We start from the raw sequence: 25971 nt of genomic DNA, 5'->3' as shown, positions 1-25971 counted from the left end.
GCTCCCCCTGGCTGTAGCAGGATGCATCCTCACAGTGTCTGTCCTCCCACTCCTTGGGTTGGGGAGGGATCTGTTCTAGGTCTGCTTCCAGTCCTTTCTACCCCATTTCAGTGGATGAGGCATCCATCCGTGGCACACCAGGCAGTGGGACCAGGGCAGCCTTTGCAAATGCAACGTGGCATTAGGGAAACTGGAATCCAGTTAGTGAGGGACTCAAATTTTCAGAAATTTTTAAGACCCACCTTTTGATGTTGATCAGTAAGCAACCTTATGAATGGTACTTTCATTCCAGGAATTCATGACTTAGATAAGCTTTTGTGCCTACTTGTGCTATCAGACAATGGCACCCCACTTCAGCACTCTTGCCTGGAAAATCCCATGGACAGAGGAGCCTGGTGGGCTGCAGTCCATGGGGTCGCTAAGAGTCGACACGACTGAGCGACTTCACTTTCACTTTTCACTTTCATGCACTGGAGAAGGAAATGGCAACCCACTCCAGTGTTCTTGCCTGGAGAATCCCAGGGATGAGGGAGCCTCATGGACTGCTGTCTATGGGGTCGCACAGAGTCAGACATGACTGAAGCGACTTAGCAGCAGCAGCAGTGCTACCAGATGAGGCAAGACAGTCTCTGAAGCCTGGTCCCTCCTTCACTCAGAAAGAACTGCCTGCCTTGCACTCCCTCCCCGCCCCTGCATTATTTACACGCTCCCTCCCCTCCTGCGTTATTCTCTAGGCAATAAGCAGGGCCCCTCAATCTGCCTGGCACTTGGCACCATTTAGTTTCTTAAATGTGCCGGCAGAAGATTCTGTCTTTCTATGGGGAGCTTCTTTTGTTCTTTCATCCTCTGACTTTCTTCTTTCTTCCCCTTTCTCTCTTCTAAGACAAAAACAGAGGAATTTCAAATGAGCCAATCATGGCTTACAAAAATGGTCTTATCCATATCTTGGTGAGTAATTAGAAGCATCAGACATCCCGCCTGAGTACATTTGTTTCCTCTCATCTAGCCCCTTAACCCCTACATCCTAAAAGCTGTAATCTTCAAAATCAGAGTAGGAAGGGACTTCAGCTCATTTTCAATGCACAGAAAATAAGAGGGAGAGGAGAGAGAGGGAGGAAGATGGAAAGAGAGAGGGGCACACACACACACACATAGGCTAATCAATCACAGTTAGGAGAAAAATGCAACACGGGCAGCTACAAGAAGCTAGTCTGGTGAATACCATATATATCTGCAAAATATAGACACAGGAAACAAAGCTACACTATCTGTAACACTGTTTTAGTGAGGCAGGAAAATACTTAACATTGGGGATGTATGACTGTGGAGACTGTGGCTTGGAATTGATGGAGTATTCATCTTGCATTGGAGAAGGCGATGGCACCCCACTCCAGTACTCTTGCCTGGAAAATCCCATGCATGGAGGAGCCTGGAAGGCTGCAGTCCATGGGGTCCTGAGGGTCGGATACGACTGAGCGACTTGACTTTCACTTTTCACTTTCATACATTGGAGAAGGAAATGGCAACCCACTCCAGTGTTCTTACCTGGAGAATCCCAGGGATGGGGGAGCCTGGTGGGCTGCTGTCTATGGAGTCACACAGAGTCGGACACGACTGGTATGTCAAATCACAATGGTTTAGAGTTGGAGGGCCTCACCCTCCAGGATGAGAGAATGGAGTCCAGAGAGGTCATGTACTCTATAAGCTACAAGCACCAGACTATGGATACTCACGTCCACACTTTCAGCGCTGAATCTGAGTCATGAATTCCTGGAATAAAAAGACCATTCATAAGGTTGCTTATTGATCAACATCAATCAGTTCAGTTCAGTCGCTCAGTCGTGTCCAACTCTTTGTGACCCCATGAATCACAGCACCCCAGGCCTCCCTGTTCATCACCATTTCCCGGAGGTCACTCAGACTCATGTCCATCAAATCCGTGATGCCATCCAGCCATCTCATCTTCTGTCGTCCTCTTCTCCTGCCCCCAATCCCTCCCAGCATCAGAGTCTTTTCCAATGAGTCAACTCTTCTCATGAGGTGGACAAAGTACTGGAGTTTCAGCTTCAGCATCATTCCTTCCAACAAAATCCCAGGGTTGATCTCCTTCAGAGTGGACTGGTTGGATCTCCTTGCAGTCCAAGGGACTCTCAAGAGTCTTCTCCAACACCACAGTTCAAAAGCATCAGTTCTTCAGTGCTCAGCCTTCTTCACAGTCCAACTCTCACATCCATACATGACCACTGAAAAACCATAGCCTTGACTAGATGGACCTTAGTCGGCAAAGTAATGTCTCTGCTTTTGAATATACTATCTAGGTTGGTCATAACTTTTCTTCCAAGGAGTAATTCATGGCTGCAATCACCATCTGCAGTGATTTTGGAACCCCCCAAAATAAAGTCTGACACTGTTTCCACTGTTTCCCCATCTATTTCCCATGAATTGATGGGACCGGATGCCATGATCTTTGTTTTCTGAATGTTGAGCTTTAAGCCAGCTTTTTCACTCTCCTCTTTCACTTTCATCAAGAGACTTTTAAGCTCCTCTTCACTTTCTGCCATAAGGGTGGTGTCATCTGCATATCTGAGGTTATTGATATTTCTCCTGGCAATCTTGATTCCAGCTTGTGTTTCTTCCATTCCAGCGTTTCTCATGATGTACTCTGCATAGAATTTAAATAAGCAGGATGACAATATACAGCCTTGATGTACTCCTTTTCCTATTTGGAACCAGTCTGTTGTTCCATGTCCAGTTCTAACTGTTGCTTCCTGACCTGCATACAGATTTCTCAAGAGGCTGGTCAGGTGGTCTGGTATTCCCATCTCTTTCAGAATTTTCCACAGTTTACTGTGGTCCACACAGTCAAAGGCTTTGGCATAGTCAATAAAGCAGAAATAGATGTTTTTCTGGAACTCTCTTGCTTTTTCCATGATCCAACGGATGTTGGCAATTTGATCTCTGGTTCCTCTGCCCTTTCTAAAACCAGCTTGAACATCAGGGAGTTCATGGTTCACGTACTGCTGAAGCCTGGCTTGGAGAATTTTGAGCATTACTTTACTAGCATGTGAGATGAGTGCAATTGTGCGGTAGTTTGAACATTCTTGGGCATTGCCTTTCTTTGGAACTGGAATGAAAACTGACCGATTCCAGTCCTGTGGCCACTGCTGACTTTTCCAAATTTGCTGGCATATTGAGTGCAGCACTTTCACAGCATCATGTTTCAGGATTTGAAACAGCTCAACTGGAATGCCATCATCTCCACTAGCTTTGTTCATAGTGATGCTTTCTAAGGCATCACTTGACTTCATTTTCCAAGATGTCCAAGATTAGTGATCACATCATCATGATTATCTGGGTCATGAAGATCTTTTTTGTACAGTTCTTCCGTGTATTCTTGCCACCTGTTCTTAATATCTTCTGCTTCTGTTAGGTCCATACCATTTCTGTCCTTTATTGAGCCCATCTTTGCATGAAATATTCCCTTGGTATCTCTAATTTTCTTGAAGAGATCTCTAGTCTTTCCCATTCTGTTATTTTCCTCTATTTCTTTGCATTGATCACTGAAGAAGGCTTTCTTATCTCTTCTTGCTATTCTTTGGAACTCTGCATTCAGATGCTTATTTCTTTCCTTTTATCCTTTGCTTTTCACCTCTCTTCTTTTCACAGCTATTTGTAAGGCCTCCCCACACAGCCATTTTGCTTTTCTGCATTTCTGTTCCATGGGGATGGTCTTGATCCGTGTCTCCTGTACAATGTCATGAACCTCATTCCATAGTTCATCAGGCACTCTATCTATCAGATCTAGACCCTTAAATCTATTTCTCACTTCCACTGTATAATCATAAGGGATTTGATTTAGGTCATACCTGAATGGTCTAGCAGTTTTCCCTACTTTCTTCAATTTAAGTCTGAATTTGGCAATAAGGAGTTCATGATCTGAGCCACAGTCAGCTCCTGGTCTTGTTTTTGTTGACTGTATAGAGCTTCTCCACCTTTGGCTGCATAGAATATAATGAGTCTGATTTCAGTGAGAAACCACGCTAAGCTCTTTTCATGATTTAGCAGGTAACAGAAAGTGCTTCCTGTATCCCCTTGGATTGCTTTGCCATTTATCAATTTTGTGCAAACAATTTTGAGTACCTTTCCATGGGCAAAATCAGTCCCTGAATTTTTATCAAAGGGCTGCCCTAGGGCTCCAGAACCTCCTTTAATTGTATGTACAGAGAATCAGAAGTGCTTGAGAATTTACATCTCTAAGGGGATAGCCCTTAATGACTAATGGGCTTAAGGCTATAAATAACCCAGCAAACCTGGCCCCATTTGGGGCCAAATCTATATTTGCAATTTCCTCTCTCTGCAGTGCTCCCTTGTGGGACTGAGCTACAGTTACTCTGGTGGAACTCTGCTTAACATCACAGCCATACTTGACTGGCTGCCTTTCCTAGGTCCCGGTTCCCCATTCCCCTACTGGTTTTGCCTGGGGCACTGTGTAATAAAATGCTTTCACACAAATTATCATCTCAGGGTCTGTTTCTAAGGACTAGATCTAAAACACACGCTCTCTCTTATTTACTGCTTCCAACAAGCCCATGAGATAATTTTTCACAGACAGGAAAAAAAAATCTCAGAGAGATAGAGCCAAATTTCCAGTCCAGTTTCCCCGGTCCAGTGCTTGTAGCCCCCACACCCTACTGGGGTTAGTCCTCCAGTTCTCCCGCTTCCCCGGCTTAGGTCATGTGTGTGGCCAGTCTTGCCAAGACACCCTTCTGCCTGGGAGTCTGGGGCCAAGATCCCTTGTCCAGCTTTCTGGAAGATAATCCCAGCATGTCTACGAGGGCAGCAGTCAGCATCTGGCACCAGGGGTAGGTTTCAGGGAAGACAATTTTTCCATGGAGCTGGGCTAGGGGGATGGTTTGAGGATGGTTCAAACATATTACATTTATTATGCACTTTATTTCTATTATTATTATGTTGTGATATATAATGAAATAATTAAGCAGCTCACCATGATGCAGAATCAGATCATCAGGCATTAGATTCTCATAAGGAGTGCACAACCCAGATCCCTCACATGTGGAGTTCACGGCAGGTTCCAGCTCCTATGGAATCTGATGCTGCTGCTGATCCCACAGTGGATGCAGCAATGCGAGCAATGGGGAGCAGCTGCAATATAGATGAAGCTTTGCTCCCCCACTGCCCAGTTCCTATTAGGCCATGTACTGGTACCGGTTGGGGACCCCTGCACTTAGGGAGCCTACTCTGTTTTTGCCAGTTCTTTGTAGCTCCTTTCCTGAGCCTGCATTCTTCCTGAAATCCCCCACAACATCACCCCTCATGAGTACTGATGGATGATTTGGACTCCAAATGGATGTAGATGACCCATGTTATCTTCAAACCTTGAACTCACATATGCATGGACCCTAACGTTAGATCCTCATGACCTTGGTGCTCAACGTGGGGCCCACGGACCAGTGGCACTGGCGTCACTTGATTCTGTGTTAGGATTTCAGAATCTCAGGCCCCACCCTCACCTAGAGATACAGAATCTGCATTTTAACAGTATACCTCGGGAAATCCTTAGGCTTTAGACATTGAGGCCACACTTCCAGGAACTCAGCAATCTGGCTTCTAGACTGGGTCCCTCAACTCACCACCCTTCCTGACATGAGCTCCCAGCATTCCATTTGGCCAGAACCATACTGTTTGTGTCCTTTTATTCGATTTGTTAATTTCTTTCATAGCTAAGAAATTCTGTCTCTCTTCTCACACCAATCTCCTTCTGAATCAATTTAAAGTGATTATTTCTAGACAGCATGGATTTTCACCTTGGGTGGGAACACAATGGCGAGTTGCCTGAAAGATGGATAAACTACCTGTACTGTTAATACAGACAGTACAGTCGGCAGACTAAAGTGGAAGGCTTATGACGAGTCCTGACTTTCAGCTTGAGTGAAAAATACCTGCTGCCTTGACTTAGAGGCGTGTATTCTGAGGACGAAGCTAAAACCTTAAGCACTTCAATGTCACATCATTGGTGAAACGTGGCTTCTTGAAGTTCCGCTACAGACTGCGTTCAGCTGTTCCCTAGGAGAGCTCTAAAGAGGCACCTGCTTGGAAACACAAACCTTCTCTGTAGGAAAGGGTGAGGACTTTGTGGAAAAACAGAAGGAAGTAGTGAAGAGATTGCTCCAAAGGTTTATCTTGTGATCTTTACAGATACTTGTATTAAAAAGCGTTCCAGCCATAATACGACGGGAGTGATGTTTGTCAAGTAAGGATACAATTTGGTAGATGGCTATTTCACAGTGCAGGGTCTGAGGTATTGCAGCTATCAGGAGGTCTGAAGGTATGGGGCTTACTCCAGGTTTTTCTAATGGGAAAATATCAATGGGCATAGCTTCTTTCCATAGTCAGCAGCTCCTTTTAACACCACGAGAAATTTAGCAAGGTTGCGACTATCTGGGTTTCCTTCCGACTCATTCATGTTTCCTCAGTTCATAAGATGTTCTTTGTAATTCTTTCTTATCTGTCCCAAAGCTCGCAACAGGGAGAGATTTCTATGTAAATCAAAGAAAAGATTTTTGAAAAGCTAGAAAAATTATTGAGTGAGAAGTTTGACTAATTTCCACTGTACATTGTCTACTTTTTGAGGCTGTTGTCTACAGCAAGACTCAGCAGAGCCTTACAAAGGCCAAGAAACTGAATAGCTCAGATTTTGTGGACCGTACAGTCTTTGTCATAACTCCTCATCTCACCCAAAAATAGCCGTGGGTGATAATAAAATGAGTGAGGGTCTTTGTGTTCCAATAATCCTTTCTTTTTGAAGACAGGTGTGGGGGTGTGAATTTTGCCCCAGCCTTAGTCCAATGAGATGCAGTGATCCTGCCCATCAGCATGTCCACCCTGGTCCAGGGCACCTTTATCCCTTGGGGATGTGAAAGTAGTTTTCTAATTAGTCTCCTTTCTCCTCCATTCTTGCCACCCTAGAACCTATCCTGTCCACAACAGAGTGAAACTTTAAACCATAAGGCAGAGCTCGTCTCTTGCCTATTAAAATCCTTCGGTAGGTTTCCACGTCACAAGGCCCGTGTATCCCGCCATTCCCTACCTTCGTCTCTTGTGGCTACACAGCTCGTGTCTGTCACATCGCCTTTTTTTGGTCTCTCAAACGCCCACTTCTTTTCTCCCTCAGGGTTTTTGCTATGTGGTGTTCTGCTTGAAATGCTGTTCTTAGCGTCTGGACAGCCCTGCCCCTCCTTTGGGTTCTAGAGTTGATGTCATGTCTCCAGACTGACTCCAGTCTTAACTATGTCCCCCTGTTATTCTCTCTCATGGGAGTCTTTTTTTTTTTTTCCCCAATTTACTTGGTGCACTTTTTAATAAGTACACCTGAATTTATTTGTTTCCTGTCTGTCTCATGGGCAAGCGTGAACTCTGGGATAGCAGAGCCTGCGTAGTCACTGTGGACCTGGTGCCTAGAACAGATCCACGAAGAGCAGGCACAGACCTTAGATTTGCGGCAGATGAATAGGTGGGTGGATGTGTACATTGAAGGATCGTCTGCGGTGATCAGGAGGTTCTCTGGGTGGAAACAGAGTAGTGTACAAGGACAACACCAGAACAACCCCGGGTGTTTTTCTTTTTGTTTGTTTTAGAGAATGGACCAGCAAGAAGAAACCAGCAAAAGAGTGAGATAAGACCCAGGTGAGAACAAAGGAGTTAGCAAAGAGCAAGTGTAACTGAGGAATGAGTGGAAGACCCTTCAAGTCAGAAACTAGATTTCTCTGTCTATTTTTGTATCAGTCCAAGAAGGGATACTTTACTAGTCCCAATATCAGTTCATCAAATGAAAAGGTGGTTGATGAAAGAGCAGAAGGTCATAGAGGGCTTTGAGGGTTCCTGTACAGTTTTAAGACTCAAAGACTCAAATTAAGTCACAGGACATCCTACTTGGTTAAAGACTAAGAAGACTGGAAAATCAGAGGGGAAAAAGAATATAGCTGATACCTCAGTGTGCAGGATAATAGAGAGAAGGTTTTGGTTGGCAGGAGTGTGGGAGAGAATGGTGTGCAAGAGAGAGCTAATTGTGTCCCTATATGCCTTTTCCTGTTTTTGCTTTTAATGACGGAATCCCAGTTTTACTTGGGCGTATGGATTTCCTGTTAAACCTACATTTTCCTGCTTCCCTTGCAGCTAGATAGGCCCATGTTATACGTTTTGACCGATATAATGCAAGTGGAAATGATGTCTACAGCAACTGATCAAGGATTTTATAATTTAACGATGTTTCCTTCATTCATGGACCTGAACACAGAAGCCCCACATTGAGGATGGAAGTACTGAGTACCCAGCCTGGATCTCTGCATGACTTCATGGAGCAGAGTTTCTTGTTCACCTTGTACCTCTTCTTTACTTGATCCTATGTATTTTTAAATTTAGAGTAGATTATCCTATTATATAATTAAAGTAGCACGGTAGAACGAGAAAAAAAAAAAAAGCATACTTTTCAGGAACCAAGTAGTGAAACATCTTGGGCTGGGAAGGACTGCGTTGGTGGTACTAAGTCTGTGAAGCCTTTATGCAGTTATACATATATCTATCAAACTGGACAATGTAGTTTCGCTTTAGGAATGTGAATAGCAGACACAGAGCAGACCTCTGGATAGTAGTTGCCTGTACTCTAAATATCTAACTGAAATTGATTCACCTAATGGGTGGTTCAATCCTTAGATGGATGTGGAAGTGTTGGGAGTCCTGGATATGGAAGGACTGGGCTGACGATGTGGAAAGAGAGCAGAGGGAAGATAGTTTCTGCAGTGACTCTGGCCATGAATGGCCTGATATTTGTAGATTACCTTGTAACGTGTGTGTTATCTGTTCATCTAAATGATGACTTTCTCGAGGGCGTATTAATTAGGTCATGTCTATGCTTATGTCTTTCATGCATGGAAATCCAGTGTTCTGCACATGATAAGCCTTCAGCCAAACATTGACCAAATGATTAGCCTCAAGTTATTTACTTCTGTTGTGCCTTGTCTACCCTTGTTCCCTGGGTTAACCCCAACTGTGTTCTAGCCAAGTTGTCCTTAGATGGTAACCTCCCAAACAGCAAAGGCAGACAGGAAGCTCTGCGAGCCAAGAGCCAAACTATTGGTTTGTCCAAAATGTTCGTCTGGATTTTTCCATACAAAAGCCCAAACAAACTTTTTGGCCCACCCAATAGACTGCGGGTATGCATCTGAAAACTGAGAACCTCCAAGCTTTCAGAAATAGAAAGGGATGGCATTCACCTCAGTCTCTTTCCTCCTTAGTCTTCTTTGGAGAGGGAGGAAAGGATGTCAGAGCAGGCGAGTGAGACCCACAGGTCAAGACACATACAGAGAAGTAGAGGCCGGCAAAGCAGCAGCACAGTCCAGTTCCCTGAGCTGTCAGCCTTATACCTTTCACCCACATTGAATTCTTTCCAATTTTTCCTCTTAAATTGCAATCCAAAACACACTGCAGATGTGATATCATTTTCCCCGATAACTGGACCCTCCGAGTTAATGACTTTCCTTCCTTCTCGCGGGGAAACAATTTCGTTTTGCTTAATGTAATAATCTACTATAGTCCTCTCTGTTCACCGCTCTGACCCAAGGCCCAGTTTCAGAGGAGTTCAGCCTCCCCCACCCAGCTGCATGGGGGAGCATCATTGTTGGTGTTATTCTGTTTTGTGAATTGTGCAGCAATGGTCTACCCCGGCCTACCTGATGATCTCCCAGGGACATATTTTTTAATACCAAGGGACTGCCAGGAGACACAGCTAGACAGTGTGGAAGAAAGAGATATATGACTGACAGAAACAGAAGAACGGCATCATGTTCAAAAGCAGCCTACCCGGAAGTTTCCTGGTCCAGGGGCAGGGGCTGGGAAACGTGAGTACCTTAGTTCCGGCTGTTAGCTTTACCTGAGTCGCACGTGCGCTCTGGGATCCTCTTTTCCTTCAACGAACCACACTTCTACCCAGAGGAAATTTAAAGCGCATGCAGACTAGCAGTGATGGGCCCTGACTGCCTTGAAACAATGTGAACAGACTCCTGAGTAAGTGGGAAGAGCAGTTCTAGGAAAGGCAGGTGGGGCGCCTCCGAGAGAAATTTCCTGAAACCAGAAGCAGCCTTCGGCTCCCCCACTGCTGACTCAGACAGGGGCTTGGTGCCTTCACCAGCGCAGTTGACAAATGGAAGCGAGGCTAATTTGGTGTCGTTTGTTTCCCATTTCCAAGCCCTCATTAAAATAATCTGCTCTGATTGTCTGGGGAAGTTATTTTTTGCGCTTCCTTTCACTTTGCTGTATCGGTACAATTTCAGACACAGCAGATTTCTGCGTGGAGGGGTCCAGACAGCTCTGTGGAGAGATGCAGGGTTGGGGGTAGGGGTGGGAGGGGGCTTCAGGAATCACTGGGAGCAGAGCCATGTCTCTTGGCATCCAAGGAGGTGGAAATCCAGACCCTCCACTATCCCCTGGCCTAGGTCTCTGAAGGGCATCCCGATTCTGGTGTTGAGGGAGTGGAAAATTCCTGTGATCAGAGAGTGAGAATGAAGGGAAATCTTCATTGTGGATAGTATCATTGGGAAAGGATTCTCCAGGAAGGGAATGAAGAAGCCCAAAATAGACTTCAGGATTTTGATTCTCTTAGTCACTCATATAGGAGGCAGGTTAGCCCACAGAAATAATGATGAAAAGACAGCTGTTCATTTAACTGACTTTTGCTAAGGACCTACTGTGTGACAGACATGGCATAATGTGATGGGGATACAAGAATGAGTGGATTATGGGTTCTAGCTCTGTGTCTGTTTTCCTTCTCATCCTGAAAACAGATGAGATGCTTGTCTTTCTGCAGGCAGGCCTCTATTGCCATCTGAAGTGCTTTACACCATCTTGGTTGGATTTAAGTGTTTGCCAGGAGAATCTGTCTTCATGCGTGTCTCTGGTCCTCCTCATCCCCTAGAGTCTTGGACAGAAATTTGTTAGCTTAGATTTTGCTCTTCTGAATCCAATCTCTGATGTCTGCCTGGTGGCTAGTGGGACCCTTGAATGCCAGTCGTAGAAAGGATTAGATCTGGGTGGGGAAATAGAGCATCCACGTGTGCACAGATCAGTGAGGCTGTCAGAACAGCGCGTGGCAGAAGTCCAGCGTGGGCCTCACTGCTGTCCTGGGTTCACTCCTTGCCACCCAAACCTAGCCCCAGATTGCAGAGCCAAGCGGTGGTCCTGCCCCAGCCAGAATCCCCAGGACCATAGCAGCAATCTCCTCCACTGGCTGTCATCTAAGCCCTGCAACATGGTTTGTCTCTGACTTCTGTAACAGAACAAGACTATTTCATACTTTTTCCTATTGCTGCAGTCCGCAGCAAAGAATCAGACACGAATTGGCGACTGAACAACAAACATTATGAAGATGATAGCTAAACTATTTTTCATTACTATACATTGCCACCTACTGTGTGCCAAGGAGTGTTCTAAGCAGTAAAAATCTGAAAGTCATCAAGATACAGCCACATCCTTTGGAAGGAATCTACAAAAAAAAAAAAAATATGATGAATAGCTCCTTGAGTTTCTGACTACACTGGAGGAGAGCTTTACATACAGGGTAGAGATTAATCAAATGTCTTCCTCTCCCAACACTCTTAATCTTCATCCTGGTGTCTGCCCCACACTGATGTGCCCTTTTCTTTTCCTCATCCTCTGTTCCTGCCAGCTCCCTCCTGTCCCAAAGCAGAGATGCCTCGTGCATTCAAGTCTATCTGTAAGGTCTTCAGGCACTTCATGTTTTCACAATCAACAAATTTTAAACTCTTGGAAAGGGTTTTTAATTGGCTGAAATGCTGATTGCCATAACAACTGGCTAATGAACCATCTGGCGGCACATGTAATATTTATTTATGAATTAAACTGTCATGCACTATGAAGTCTAGCTTTCTCTCAAGGACGGTTTGGTGGCCATCTTTGGTGAATGCAAATTCCCCGCGGGGGGGCGGGTTGCTTAATGGATCTCCAAAAGGACAAGAGAGAAGTCAAAGTGGGAAACGACTCTCCACTTCAGAGTAGCTATGAATTTGTGTCAAGTGGAGAAAAAAGCGGTCACAGGCAATGGAAAGGGAAATCCAGCCAGGAGAGGATGGAACAGGTTCAAGGTCTGGGCATTGACCCTCCCTATACTCTGCAATTTAATATACTAAACAGAACTCTTGATGATAATTTACAGACCATAGGAATGTGTTCTTCTTGAATTTAAGTAGACTTCCCAGTTTCTTGTGATTATCAGAATAGAATTTGAAGACACTGAAATTATGGGGAGGCAGTGATAGTGACTTAGGGTAGGAATCTATCATCAGATCTTGAAGTTTTTATTTCCAAGTTGGTATCAGTCACTGACTTTCCAATCCAGGGGCTAATGTTAGATGATCAGACACCCTCTGAGTATCTGACTAGAGCTATAGATATTTCCTAGAAAAAAAAAAATATATATATATATGCATATTCACAAAAATTTAATTACTCATATGCCTTTGCCTGTATCCCAATTCCAGCTTTTGAAAATTCCAGGTTCAGACTCCTGAGTCATCCTGATGAGTGTTTTTAGTATCCACAGTCAACTGAATGACAATATCAGCATCTTTTTCCATAACCACTATGTGCCATATCCCAAGATGGAGCCAGCAGATGTGAGTCTAGCACCATGACTGGGTCAGGGGAGGCTCTCAACTCACTGATGGCTGAGGGGCTACATATGGATAACGCTTTTTTCTTCACCTGATTTTTCAACCAAGTGAAGCGCAGATTTAGTCAGTTCAGTTCAGTTCAGTTCAGTCGCTCAGTTGTGTCCGACTCTTTGCAACCCCATGAATCACAGCACACCAGGCCTCCCTGTCCATCACCGTTTCCCGGAGTTCACTCAGACTCATGTCCGTCGAGTCAGTGATGCCATCCAGCCATCTCATCCTCTGTCGTCCCCTTCTCCTCCTGCCCCCAATTCCTCCCAGCATCAGAGTCTTTTCCAATGAGTCAACTCTTCACATGAGGTGTCCAAAGTACTGGAGTTTCAGCTATTCCTTTCAAAGAAATCCCAGGGCTGATCTCCTTCAGAATGGACTGGTTGGATCTCCTTGCAGTCCAAGGGACTCTCAAGAGTCTTCTCCAACACCACAGTTCAAAAGCATCAATTCTTCAGTGCTCAGCCTTCTTCACAGTCCAACTCTCACATCCATACATGACCACCAGAAAAACCATAGCCTTGACTAGATGGACCTTTGTTGGCAAAGTAATGTCTCTGCTTTTGAATATGCTATCTAGGTTGGTCACAACTTTTCTTCCAAGGAGTAAGCGTCTTTTAATTTCATGGCTGCCGTCACCATCTGCAGTGATTAAAGACAGGTAAATGGAGACCAAAATGCCAGCTTTATTATTTATTATAGAATTGTTAGAAAATGTGACAATTAGCCTCTTAATATGGAACCCCAGAATTAAATCATTTATTTTCTTAGACATAGACTATTCTTAAGAGAGACTGGTCTTCCCTACAGGGGTGGGCTCTGTAATGAACAATTTACAGGCAGGTAGATCCCAAAGAGCTAGATGGAGAAGGAAGCCAAGGAGCTGGATGCTAATGGATACCACTCCAAGTGGAGAGGAACATTGGAAGGGAGAGCAGATATTGTCTCCTTGTAGTCAACTTCTTTTCTCTAGCTTCCCTTTCAGGAGAAATCAAAAGCAGTTTCTTCTTGCAGAAAGATCAGGAACTTCTCCTTTAAACGTACTCAAGATCTAGAATCTGGGAAGACATGGGTTCACTGGGGGGAGACTGGACTTTGGAGGCAGACAGACATGAATGCAGACTTCTGCTTCTTACTAGCACTGTGACCTTCAATAATTGACTTCTTTCAGCCTTGGCAGCCCTGAGCAAAATCTTATGCAGACAAAATCTTTGACTATTTCCGTGTATGGCAGGAATGAGGACGGCCATTTTTATCCCCATTCAAGATGAGTCTGTGTGCGTGTGGTAGTGATGGAGGCGGGGAGGGGGTAAAAATGAAGCATCTGAAGGGAGGAAAGACCGTCTTAGAGAGTGGAGGCCACGTCAGGAGGAACCAAAACCTGTAACAGGATCAGGGCATGAGGCAAATGCTGCAGCAAGAGATTTGGAAGCTGACCAGAGGTTCTCAGCACAGAAACCTTAAGGAAAAAAAGCATGCACGTATACAAAAATACGACACACCAGAAATCAGTGCGCTCAGAGATGGCAGCAAACCAGGTGGGCCATCGGGACCTCTCCCTTTTGTGCTGAGATGGTTTTTGACTGTGTGTGGGTTTGAGAGTTTGTTGGTTCATTGGTTTCTAGTTTTGTTTGCTCTAGGCAACACTTCAAAAAGATATAAACAAAAAAGGCGGGGGAAAGTCCCTCTGCTTGCTGTCTGCCTTCAGATTATCCTGTAGGCCTCCACCAAACCGACAGGAAGGGCTGTGCCTTTCCTTAGACTCGCCTTTCTCTCTCCCCATCAGTCCGTCCCTCTCTTCCAACTTTCCATCTCTCATTCTCTCTGTCCCTAAACACACACACACACACACACACACACGCGCGCGCACACACACACACACCCTAGCAAAAACGAAAAAGAAGAAACAGGCAGATAAGGTGTCCTCTCTCTGTCTCAGGGGCCAAGCTCTTGCCTTGGTTATCTCACTCTTTGCTACCATCAAAAGTTGTCCTCGGCCTCTGGAGAATCCCCACCTCCTCTGCCAGTTTGCAGCAGAGGCAATAAAGATGTGCAGTTTCTTATAGAGAATCCTGGGCGTTTACATGCACCAGTTGGCAGAGAGAACCCCTCCATGAACTGAAGGGGACCAGGCTTTAGCTGGATGGGAATCAGACATATTTTTAGTGTGCAGTGGGGGAAGGGTACAGAAAAGGGTAACCAGAAGAGAATGGAGAAAGCCCAACCCCATTTCATTAAATCTCCATGAATATGCAAAAGAGGGCTAATTGCCCTCTTCAGAAACTAATGATTCTAAATTTTACAAGCTGAATTATAAAACCTGACACACGTATTTTTCCCTTTTATTATATTTGTAAGCATCACTCCTTCTGCAAAGAAAATCAGATCCTATTTTATCAGCTGCCGCCATCTCCCCTTCTTTTGCTCCCGACCCTGTTTTCCCCTCCCCTTTTGTGAACACCGCAGCATTGCCATGTGTATTAATTGCCCTGTGAAATGCACTTGAAGTCATTAGAATTTCCCATTCAAAACTATTATCTTGTGCCATTATGCCTTTGCATTATATTTATTTAAATGTGCCTCTTCTGAATTAGCTCATTTTTAACAGCTAGCCATGCCTGAAATATTATTCCCATCCAAGCTGCTCTCATATCATTTTTCTCTCCTCTATGGAAGAAATGTCTGCACTCCAGCCTCCCATCCTGACAGCGGCAGCTTTGTAAGAAGGCAGAGGCTGATTCTCTGTAACAGGCTTCCTTGAGAGGGGATCCCAGACGTAGGCTGCTATTGCAAAGAGGGAATCCCAGGGTCTGGATAGGTAAAGCCTCCCGGAAGCAAGTTGCCTGCTACTTGTTACGCCTGCTCTTCATCTGTTCTAGGGCATTGACTGAAGAAAGAAAGAGATCAAACCCTAGTTTCTAGTGTCTTCTTTGCCTTTTTCTCAGAACAGTTCAACAGTGATGTCAGTTGTCACTGGCAGCTACCCAGGAGCCACCCGATGCCCACGTGGCCAGCTGGAATCCATCTTGGCTGAGAGGTGTGCCCACACAAGGACCAAATATGAAGATGATGACCCGGAAAACTGCCCCTAAATGAGCAGCCTAACCTGGCCCTCCTTGGAGGAAAGTTATAACCAACCTAGACAGCATATTAAAAAGCAGAGACGTTAGTTTGCCAGCAAATGTCCGTCCAGTCAAAGCTATGGTTTTTCCAATAGTCATGCATGGATGTGAGAGTTGGACTATAAAGAAAGCTGAGGGCTGAGGAATCGATGCTTTTGAACTGTGGTGTTGGACAAGACTTGAGAGTCCCTTTGGACTGCAAGGTGATCCAACCAGTCCATCCTAAAGGGAATCAGTTTTGAATATTCATTGGAAGGACTGATGCTGAAGCTGAAAGTCCAATACTTTGGCCACCTGATGGAAAGAACTGACTCATTGGATAAGACCTTGATGATGCGAAAGATTGAAGATGGGAGGAGAAGGGGATGACAGAAGATAGATGGTTGGATGGCATCACTGACTTAATGGACATGAGTTTGAGTAAACTCCGAGAGTTGGTAATGGACAGGGAGGCCTGGTGTGCTGCAGTCCATGGGGTCGCAAAGAGTCAGACATGACTGAGCGACTGAACTGAACCTGCCCCTATTGTGGGTGGGCAGTTCACTCTGGGCTCGCCTATGTGCTCTTCCAGGCATATTCTGGTTTTTTTTTCCACATGTGCTTTGCTTCTAATAAAAGCTTGTAACTTTTTCATGATCCTGATATCTTTACTGAATTCTTTCTTCAAAGACAAGACATAGGTCCTTCTTCCAGCTTTTCACTGCCATAATCAATTTTACTTATGAGTCAAGTGGAATAAAGACTTGACTAAGGCTACCCAGCTAGTGAGTGGTGGAGAGCGGACTTGAGCTTAGGTTTCTTCTGGATCTTTTGTTCTTCCAACAACGTCAAGTTGCCTACAGTGTAAATAAGATCAATGTGTTGGCATAAACATTGACAGAGACAACCAAGAAAGACATTTTGAACTAGGCTGGCCAGAAATTTGACCTGGGCATGAGGAGAACAGCCAGTGACAAGAGGAAGAGAACAGATAAGCCCTTCATCAGTAGAAACAAGAAATTCAGATGTCAGACTCTTGCAAAGCTTCGGTAGGCAAATGGGCAAAAGCCTTCGTGAACTATAATGGAAGCTTCATGAGGACAGGGATGTTTACTGTTTTGTTGCCTGATAAATAAATTCTGAGTATTCAGAAAGATGCCAGACACATAATAAATTCTTTAAACTTTTAAAAACATCTTGGGCTGATTGAGTGTGTGGCATTAATTGTTAATAGTCTTCGAGGTACCCTAGCTGCTCTTGTGATTAGCAAAGTGCTGGACACATGAGCTGAGGCAAGGGAGTATCTTAAATCTGAGAGTCTATCTATTCACCAACATTGTCGTCTGTGAGATGATCCTGAACACCCCTCCCCGAAGAGCAATGGAGAGACTATTTAGCAGAGGAAAGGGCTCTGAAGTCACTCTGGGGAATCTAAGACTAAGGAGGAGGCAAGACCCGTACAACAAAGAAGTGAAGAAATCTTTGCATCTTTATTAACCCCTAAGAGCTCCTGTTTCATTCTGTTTGCCTAGGCCATGGAGATCTATACCAGACTTCCTGAATTCTGAGAAGCGGGGCAGTGACTGTGATATAGGCAAGGAATTGACTGAAATTCCCTCATGATGAAAAGGCTAAACATATATGTGAGTTTTGACACACAGGCTCTGGGTTAGTGTGTAGGCTCCAGAGGAGGCTCTATGCCTGCCCTGATGGGGTCAGAAGCAGCTGAGAGGTAGGAAAATGGGGTTAAGGGCAAGCTGCATGTCACAGCCAGGTTCCTCATAACCCCAACACTAACAAACACTGCACACCTAGCTTAGCTCTACCCCCAGCTTGGATTTCTTTGCTTTTGCTACAGGATGACACAGAAAGGCAGGCAGACTCTTCAGAGGTTATATTCAGTTGAATTTCCTCTTAGGGATGCCTCGGATACTAGCAGCAGCCTCTTCCTTGAGGGAAGGGAAGGTCCCTTCCCAGGCTTCAGGTGGGAAGCCCATGGGTGCCCACTGCAAGGTGTTCAGAAGAGGAGCCTTGCTGATGCCTCGAGGTTTGCAATCTTCTCTGGCTTGAATCTCAGAAACCTTCGTGTCTGCCTCGATCCCTTAGGAACAGGAGATGATTTTTTCCCTCCTAAGTATATTTTTCTCTAACAAGTAACAGCCAGGAAAAGCAAACACATCCCTAGCTGGCTATCGCAGCCCACAAGTCAAGACCTCCATTAACAGTGCCTTCTTTCTCAAACAATCAAGCCGCACAAGATTGCTTGTCTTTCAGAGCATGGCCTGTGACGGCACAGGCTGCTAAGAGCTGCTGTCCTTGAATGTCCAGGTATCAGGAGGCATAACAGGGTGGGATGAAAATGTCATGGGGCTAGGTTGACAGGAGATGGGGGTGGTAGGTAAGCCTAGACGTATTCCCCTACCTGTGAAGGGCTGAGAAAGCAGATGGGATAGAGTGCTTTTTTTTTCTTTTACTTTTCAAACACTGTTTTTTTTCATCCTCCTGTCAGATGACCCTATTCATTAATTCATTTCCTCCCTATTGAATATTGAATATTTAAACCCGGGACCTGAGATGTACCCAGAGATTCCATAGTGAGGTTATATCCGGCTTAATTTCCTCTTACAAGACTCTTCTGACACAGCCAGCAGCCTCTTCTGCATTCTAGGACGGCTCCATCGGTCACTGACACACAGACACTGCGGCCCCTTCTCTGCCACCACTGGTTCACGTCAATTCTGCCTCGTTCCTGTTGGCCAAGACTGTTTGATTTGTTTATTTCTTGAGGGAAAATTTGGAGATGAATTTGCAGGTGGTAGAAACTCTCTTAACTCAAGTATTTTAATGGAAGATCGGTTCCAAATACTGATACAATCAACACTTGTGCAAGGGCTGGAGTGTAAGACTGGGGATGAACATGTCTCTTTTAAGTCTTCAAGTCCCCGTAGGTTTTCCTGGCGGTTGGTAAACAGGTGATTCCAAGTGGGAAGTTCTGTGCAAAAAGCCTGGAATCAAGTTCCTCATTAATTTCTCACTCCTTGAATGCTCTTAAGAAACTTAAGACTGATCATCTCATCTTTAAAATAGAGATAATGGTCATATCAAAATTCATAGGGCTGATGTGAGAATTAAACGTGATAATATTTGTAAAAGTGTCTTATACAACATTATACGGGTAAGACGTATTATCCCTGCTGACAGGAGGCAGATGTCATGATAGGAGATCTCTGGAGGTTGCTTCCAACATAAACATACTGATTCTTCCAGCAGTTGAGTCAGGAGCTGAGACAAATGGCTGCAGCTATGGTCCTTAGCGACCAGCCTCTTTTGCTGCCGCTGCTGATCCTCACAGAGGCCACTAGGTGGCACCTCCTTTTAAAATCTCTCCACCTTCCCAGATGAATCGGGATCCTTTCAGAAGGACAAGTCATGAGAGCCGGCTTTAGTCAACACCCGGAGTACTGCCTCCTCCGTGGTGGCAAAGCCCTTTGTGAGGACTGAAAGGACTCTTGAATTAAGAGAATGCATCCCTTAAATGCTCACCACCGTTTCTTGCTTGTTCCCAGTTTCCTCTCCACCGTTAAGAACAGGCGTGCCTTTTCATCCCTGTCCATTGCGATCTGTCCAGAAAACCCGGTTGAACCTTTCTGAGAGGGTCTGCGAGGGAAAGCCTGCAGCTGTTTTCTGAACTCCTTAGCAAAGCGAGCAAAGCCTCCTTTTTTTCACCTACCACTGAAAATGTGTCTAATCTCACGGTCGGCACCCTCTGTATCGGAAAGCTCCTTCTCGGATTTCCTCATGTTGTGCTGCTAGCCTGAGCCCAGAACAAATGGGCTCCTAAAGAGACCAACTGAGCCGTGGACATTTTCCCTTGGACAAAGGAGAGCTTCGGGAGGCTGCAGAAGCACTGGGTGGATGGGGGGCTGCTGAGGCTGCAGTGCAGGCCGTCCGTGCACCAGCTATGTGATCTTGGCTAAAACCACCTGCCCTCTCTACATCGTTTCCTTACCTATCAAATAAAGATTGAATTAAGGAGATCGCTGATATTCCCATCAGAGGTCCAAACTGTCTGAAGTCATGTAGTTATGTGGGAAGGTTATGTATCCGATACCTATCATTGACATGAGTCTGCTTGTTCCCTTGTCAGAGATTTGACAAGGACTTCTGTCAATAATTTAAGAGGCGTGTGTCCATTTATTTCGTAAAGTATGTTCTTCCCAAGATGTTCACACACAGCTACCAATGTTCTCCTCCGGGACCTCTGAGAATGGTTCAGTGGCTTTTCTGGACAAATGACAATGGACAGTGCTGAACATCCACTCAGCTTCATAGTATTACTGCAAGGTAATTAGGAACAAGCAAAAAGTGGTGGTGTGTTTATTTAGGCACGTTTCCAAAATCTAGGGGACCTCCACTTCCCTGACCGTCCAGTGGTTAAGACGCCACACTTCCAATGTAGGAGACACGAGTTCAAACCCTGGTTGGGGAAGTAAGATCCCACAGGCCATGTGGCGCAGCAAAAACTAAAGAAATAATTCCAGGTGACCTCTGTGCATGTTAGTCTTTTCACACACATACAGACTCCTTGAAGGCAGACGAAACAGCTTCAATCTGCCCTTCCTTCTTTCTTTGCGTCCATACAGACACCTACACATGGCTTGCGCTCTGTGGTTAGTCAATAGTAAATACAGCTTACTGACAGACAGCAATTAGGGAAAAAGGACTTCATCTAGGTAGAAGTTCTGGTATACTCATATTTAGCGTAACATTAAAAACAATAAATAAAAAGAGCAGCTAAGCTTTATTAAGCATTAGGAGGTAAACAAGATAAGGACAGAGATTTTTGTCTGCTTGCCAAATGTTATATCCCAGAGCCTAAAATTAATGTTTGGGACATAGAAGGCACTCAATAAATATTTGTTTTATAAATGAATGAAAGAATACTCACCCTGGGCTCTGTTTTACAGACTGTCTAAAGTGTTGCTATTATTTTCATCCATGTTAGGCTTGAGAGAGTGGAAGCTAACAAAACATAAATAACTTGCCAAGTTTTCACATCTAGCATGGGCAATGCTCAACTTCATGCTAGCTAGTCTGGTTCCAAAATCTCCCTTAAGCGTAAAGCTAAATAGTCACTGAAAACACTTCATTATTTCCTTTGATTACTCATCTGAGGCAAGAATATGTACTGTTGTTTATCATCCATTAGTAGACTTTTAAAATTTTCTATAAAGAGAAAAGAACAGGGAAGAATGCTCCTCCAGGTCCATCGGGTACGCTTAGCGAAGAGGTCAAACCTATTTCTCCGAGAAGGAAGACTCCGTACAAGTCAGTTTGCAAGTGTGTACACTAGGTGGCGAAAAACAGGTTAGCATATGTTTCATTAAGGGTGTGTACGAGGATTAAGCATGGATTAAACGCTTAGCAGGTGTGGATTGAAGGGTGGTGAAGGGACTGCTGGAGACACATAAGAGAAAGAATTTTGACCTAAGAGAAGAGGACTGGAACGAGACCGTGTACGGGAGGACCCTCAGATGATTAGTTTTCTCTCCACAATTTGTATATTTGCTTCCAGGGACTTTTGTAGAACATCTTCTTTGTGTTATCCACTGTTCTCAGAGCTGATGATACAGCAGTGAACAAGACGATATCCTGACCTTATGGAATTTTGGTGCTACCGGGGCACCATGGACCTGAGCAAATGCACCTATTTCTCTCAGCCCTGCTGACAAAGGTTGAAGGCAGCCTGCTTAAGGGTTTACTGGGATCTTCCCAAACCTGAAAATGAAAAAAGCCTAAATTGGGTTCTGCACCTTTTATTTCCAGTACTTTAAAATGATTCCCAGAAATTATAGGCACTCTGATTTTCTTCTACCTTTTTCCTTTTCTCGTCTTTCAGAGGATAGAGAGAACAGGCCCAGTGAAGCACGCGTGCTCAAACCAAGTCACACATGCTCAGGCTGTTTTATTAGAGTTCACGTGCACAAAAGGAGAGTCATCTTGTGCTCATTGCGAACGCTCGTCCAAAAACTGTAAACCTGATGTTGAAACAGACCTTAGGGATGATGGATTTTAACTTTCCTATTTTCCAAATGAGTCTCCTGAAGCCTAGAGAAGAAAGAGGAGTACTTAATCAAGGTCACAGAGACAGTCTGAGTAATAGCCCCAGATCTTTGGCCTCCTATTACCTAATCCACGATGACACAATTGCAAGACTCCCGGTGGAGACACAAAGACCAGGAAGAAACTTTACGGGAAGAAATCAGGGTAATGTTCTCAAGGACACTGGGCGCTAACTGTATGATTTTTACAGCTTGAACCGATCTTGCCATGAAAATTGTCAGCAAGTTCATGGACTCCCTTTCCAGAGATCTCTGCTTCACACCTCGCAGCACTGCCAGGCCCCAGATGTATCGGTAGGTACTTTCAGTCTTCATGATGTGCCTGGGCCTTTAGCACCGTCTCCAGAAAGGTCTTAAAGCCTCCAGCTTTGCCATATTTGGAATAAATTAATCTCCAAAGCCCACCGTCTAGCCATTCCCCTCCGATAAAGTCATTATTCTGTGTCTCAGATTAAACCCAGTCTTTAGATTCTGACATCAAAGGACTGGCTCAGGGTTTCCCTGGTGGCTCAGTGGTAAAGAATCTGTCTGCCATTACAGGAGACATAGGTTCGACCCCTGATCAGGGAAGATCCCACGTGCCTTGGAGTAACTAATAGTAACCCACAGCTATTGAGCCTGTGCTCTGGAGCCTGGGAGTCACAGTGAAGCCTTCATGTCTGGAGCTGGTGTTCCACAAAAAGAGAAGCCACGGCAATAAGAAGCCCTCGTGCCAGAACTAGAGAATTCTGGTACAGTGTATAGGCCCTGGTCTCTGCAGCTGGAGAAAGCCAGAGCACCAACAAAGATCCAGCACAACCAGAAATCAATCAATCGACCAATTTAAAAAGTACTGGCTCAGTGTGAGAAGCCATCATTTACTCACTTTCTGTCAGGCACCAGACACTCTCCTTCATATTACACAGATACTTCTAATTTGCCCCGGAGTCCTAGGAGGTCACTGTAGTAGCTAATGGTGCTAAAGACCTTAGAGATGAGGGAGCTTACATTTTTGCAAAGTGTTTCCAATTCTTCTCCTACTGTATCCAATTCTCCTCCATCTGAACACAGTGTAAGATTGTCCTTTCCTGAACCCCTTGAAGTAAAACATGCCCAATCTGAGAGGAAGAACAGGCACAGAGTCTCAGGACATTCCGGGATAGGCAGGAAGCAGAAGAAGAAAGTAGATTTTCTAAGAGATTCAAGGGATTGTTTATTATAGCAGCATTACCTAGCCTGTGCTGACTGATCCATCTGCTTTTATTAACCTCATTTTATACAGCAGGACACTGAGCTCAGAAAGGTACTATAATTTGCACACATTTTTGCATATGATAATCAATAGAGCAAGGAGTTTAATCTTGCTGTCCAACCCTGAATATTCATTGGAAGAACTGATGCTGAAGCTGAAGCTCCAATGCTTTGGCCACTTGATTGGAAAATACACTGATGCTGGGAAAGATTGAGGGCAGGAGGAGAAGGGGGTGACAGAGGATGAGATGCTTGGATGGCATCATCAACTCAGTGGACATGAGGCTGAGCAAACTGCAGGAGATGGTGAACGACAGAGAAGCCTGGTGTCCATGGAGTCACAAAGAGTCAGGCATGACTGAGCAACTGAACAATGACTCAACTTCAGTCCCTGGTGTCTGACTTGATATCTTGTGATCTTTCTGCTGCAAAGTGATGTCTACCCATCTGGCCTGGGCTTCACAAGGGACCCTTCTTCCTCCAGTCCCTTATGTCTTCCAATATTCTTTACTAAAAAGTTTATTGTTTCATCTTTCCTTAGTATTATAGTTTTGTCTTTCCTTAGTATCACTGTGAACATGTTTTTCTACTGACTCAAAATCTCTCTATTGCCTCTAGAACTAGTGAAAGGAAACAATAGGAAGTATTAAACAAGGTCCTTTCTCTCAAATAATGGCTTATTGCTTCTACTGCCAGGACTCACGGAGAAGGCAATGGCACCCCACTCCAGTACTCTTGCCTGGAAACTCCCATGGACAGAGGAGCCTGGTGGGCTGCAGTCCATGGGGTCACTACGAGTTGAACATGACTTCACTTTCACTCTCACTTTTCACTTTCATGCATTGGAGGAGGAGATGGCAACCCACTCCAGTGTTCTTGCCTGGAGAATCCCAGGGTCGGGGGATCCTGGTGGGCTGCCGTCTATGGGGTCGCACAGAGTCGGACACGACTGAAGCGACTTAGCAGCAGCAGCAGCCAGGACTCTAACGTCAGACATACGGTGCTCTGATCAGGATGAGCCAAAAGAGGGATAGGACAGAAGGGTAGATTTTCCCTCGTCTTCTGGCTCCAGGGAGTCTGTGGATGAAACAGATCTTTAGGAGTCACTTTTATTTTCTGTACCCAAACTCACTCCTCAGAGTGTATCAACAGAAGCCATTTCCACCTCATTGTAAAGGAGATAATTCTAGAACTTTCTCGAACACCTATAAGTGTCTCCTTTCTATTTCCCAGGGGCCTAGCTCTCACCTGCAAAGCCATTCCAAAAAGGCAGACCAAATCCACTTGGCAATATTCCACCACTTACCTTAGGTTAGGTTCTGATTTCCCATGGCGCCCATGTGCTCCCTTGAAATATTTCTTGGCATTGATATTTACAGAAAAATAATAAACAGAATCCACATTGGCACACATATTGATCCCCAGATTTCACTGACATTTACAAATAAATGATGGATTGCCTTTTTTGTGAGGCTGGCTGAGCTGACCTGCGTGGCCCGTACATAATTTACTTTTGATTAAAGGAGTGCTTCAACATCAAGATTCTGTTTGGGAGCACTGGGCAGGATCGATATGTTTATGACACAAACTTTCAAACAATGTACTCTGAGCAAGAAGTCTCTGCAGTCAATTCCTCTCAGATTTGGTGGGGGTCAGCGGTGAGGGGAAAGGAAAGGCCTAGAATTTCTGAGAGTTTGGCACGGAGCACTGTTAGCGTCTGAACAGAGTGGCTCTGCTTTTTGTAGCTTTGGACCTGTGCCATTATCAAGGGAGGCTGTTGTCAGAAATTTTTAGGGCTCAAGATCTCTCACAAACACCCCGAGAGGAAGGGAAAGAAAGAGTGACAACACTTGATTAGAAAAAGAAGCCTTCTGAGAGAAATGGGGATTTTTTAAAGCCAATTTTTGGATATTTTTACCCATCCTGCAGAGGCAGAATGTATCCTGCAGACTATAGCATTTGTTTTCAAACACTTGAAGTTGAACGCTTGTAGATGTCTCTGTAGTATGTCACATTCTGCACCTCCCCTTATTGCTTCAGATCTGGTCTATTTTAGGAACTTTTGCTCCTGCCTCTTTCCTGGAGGCATTTCATGTTACCGTGCTTGCTTAAGTTACACTGCTTTGGTGATGCCGTTCCTGTATGCCTCGTCCAAAAGGATGTCTCCATTCTCCTTATGGTTATATCACTGATTAGCTGGAGAATGATAGTAATAATAATGCCCAAAATATGTGCAATGCATAGCTCATTCAGGCTGCTAGAGGAACATGCCACAGGCTGAGTGGCTCATCAACAGCAGACAAGTATTTCTCATAGTTCTGGATGCTGGGAAGTCCAAGATCACGGCACCAGCAGATCCGGTGCCTCTTGGTTCCTGAGCTGGCCTCTCTACATAGAGGGCAAGGCGAGACCAAAGGAAGAGGCAGACCACTCCAGATTGGTAGGTGGCAGTTTTAACGAGCAGGGAAACTTACACACAAGGCTTCTCTTGGGCATCTGCGAAACAAGTAGATCTCTACACCTGCCCATCAGAATCTTACAGTTTATATAGAAGCCTTAACTGGACTCAATCACTTAACACCAACCAAAGGGTCCCAACAACACTCTGCTCTCTCAAGGCTTTGTCTTTGGGACAGCTCCCATTGTGGGAACAGTGGACAGAACATATATTCCAAGGGCAGGGGAGGGTGTGAGGAGCTTCTGGTTGCCAGGATCCAGGTTGCAGGTGGTCACATCTTCTCAAGTACCTCCTCCTCTGTGTCTGCA

Source organism: Ovis canadensis, chromosome 12 (assembly GCF_042477335.2).
Source record: "Ovis canadensis isolate MfBH-ARS-UI-01 breed Bighorn chromosome 12, ARS-UI_OviCan_v2, whole genome shotgun sequence".
Taxonomy (NCBI): Eukaryota; Metazoa; Chordata; class Mammalia; order Artiodactyla; family Bovidae; genus Ovis; species Ovis canadensis.
The sequence above is the reverse complement of the archived record's forward strand: the minus strand, read 5'-3'. Positions refer to the sequence as shown.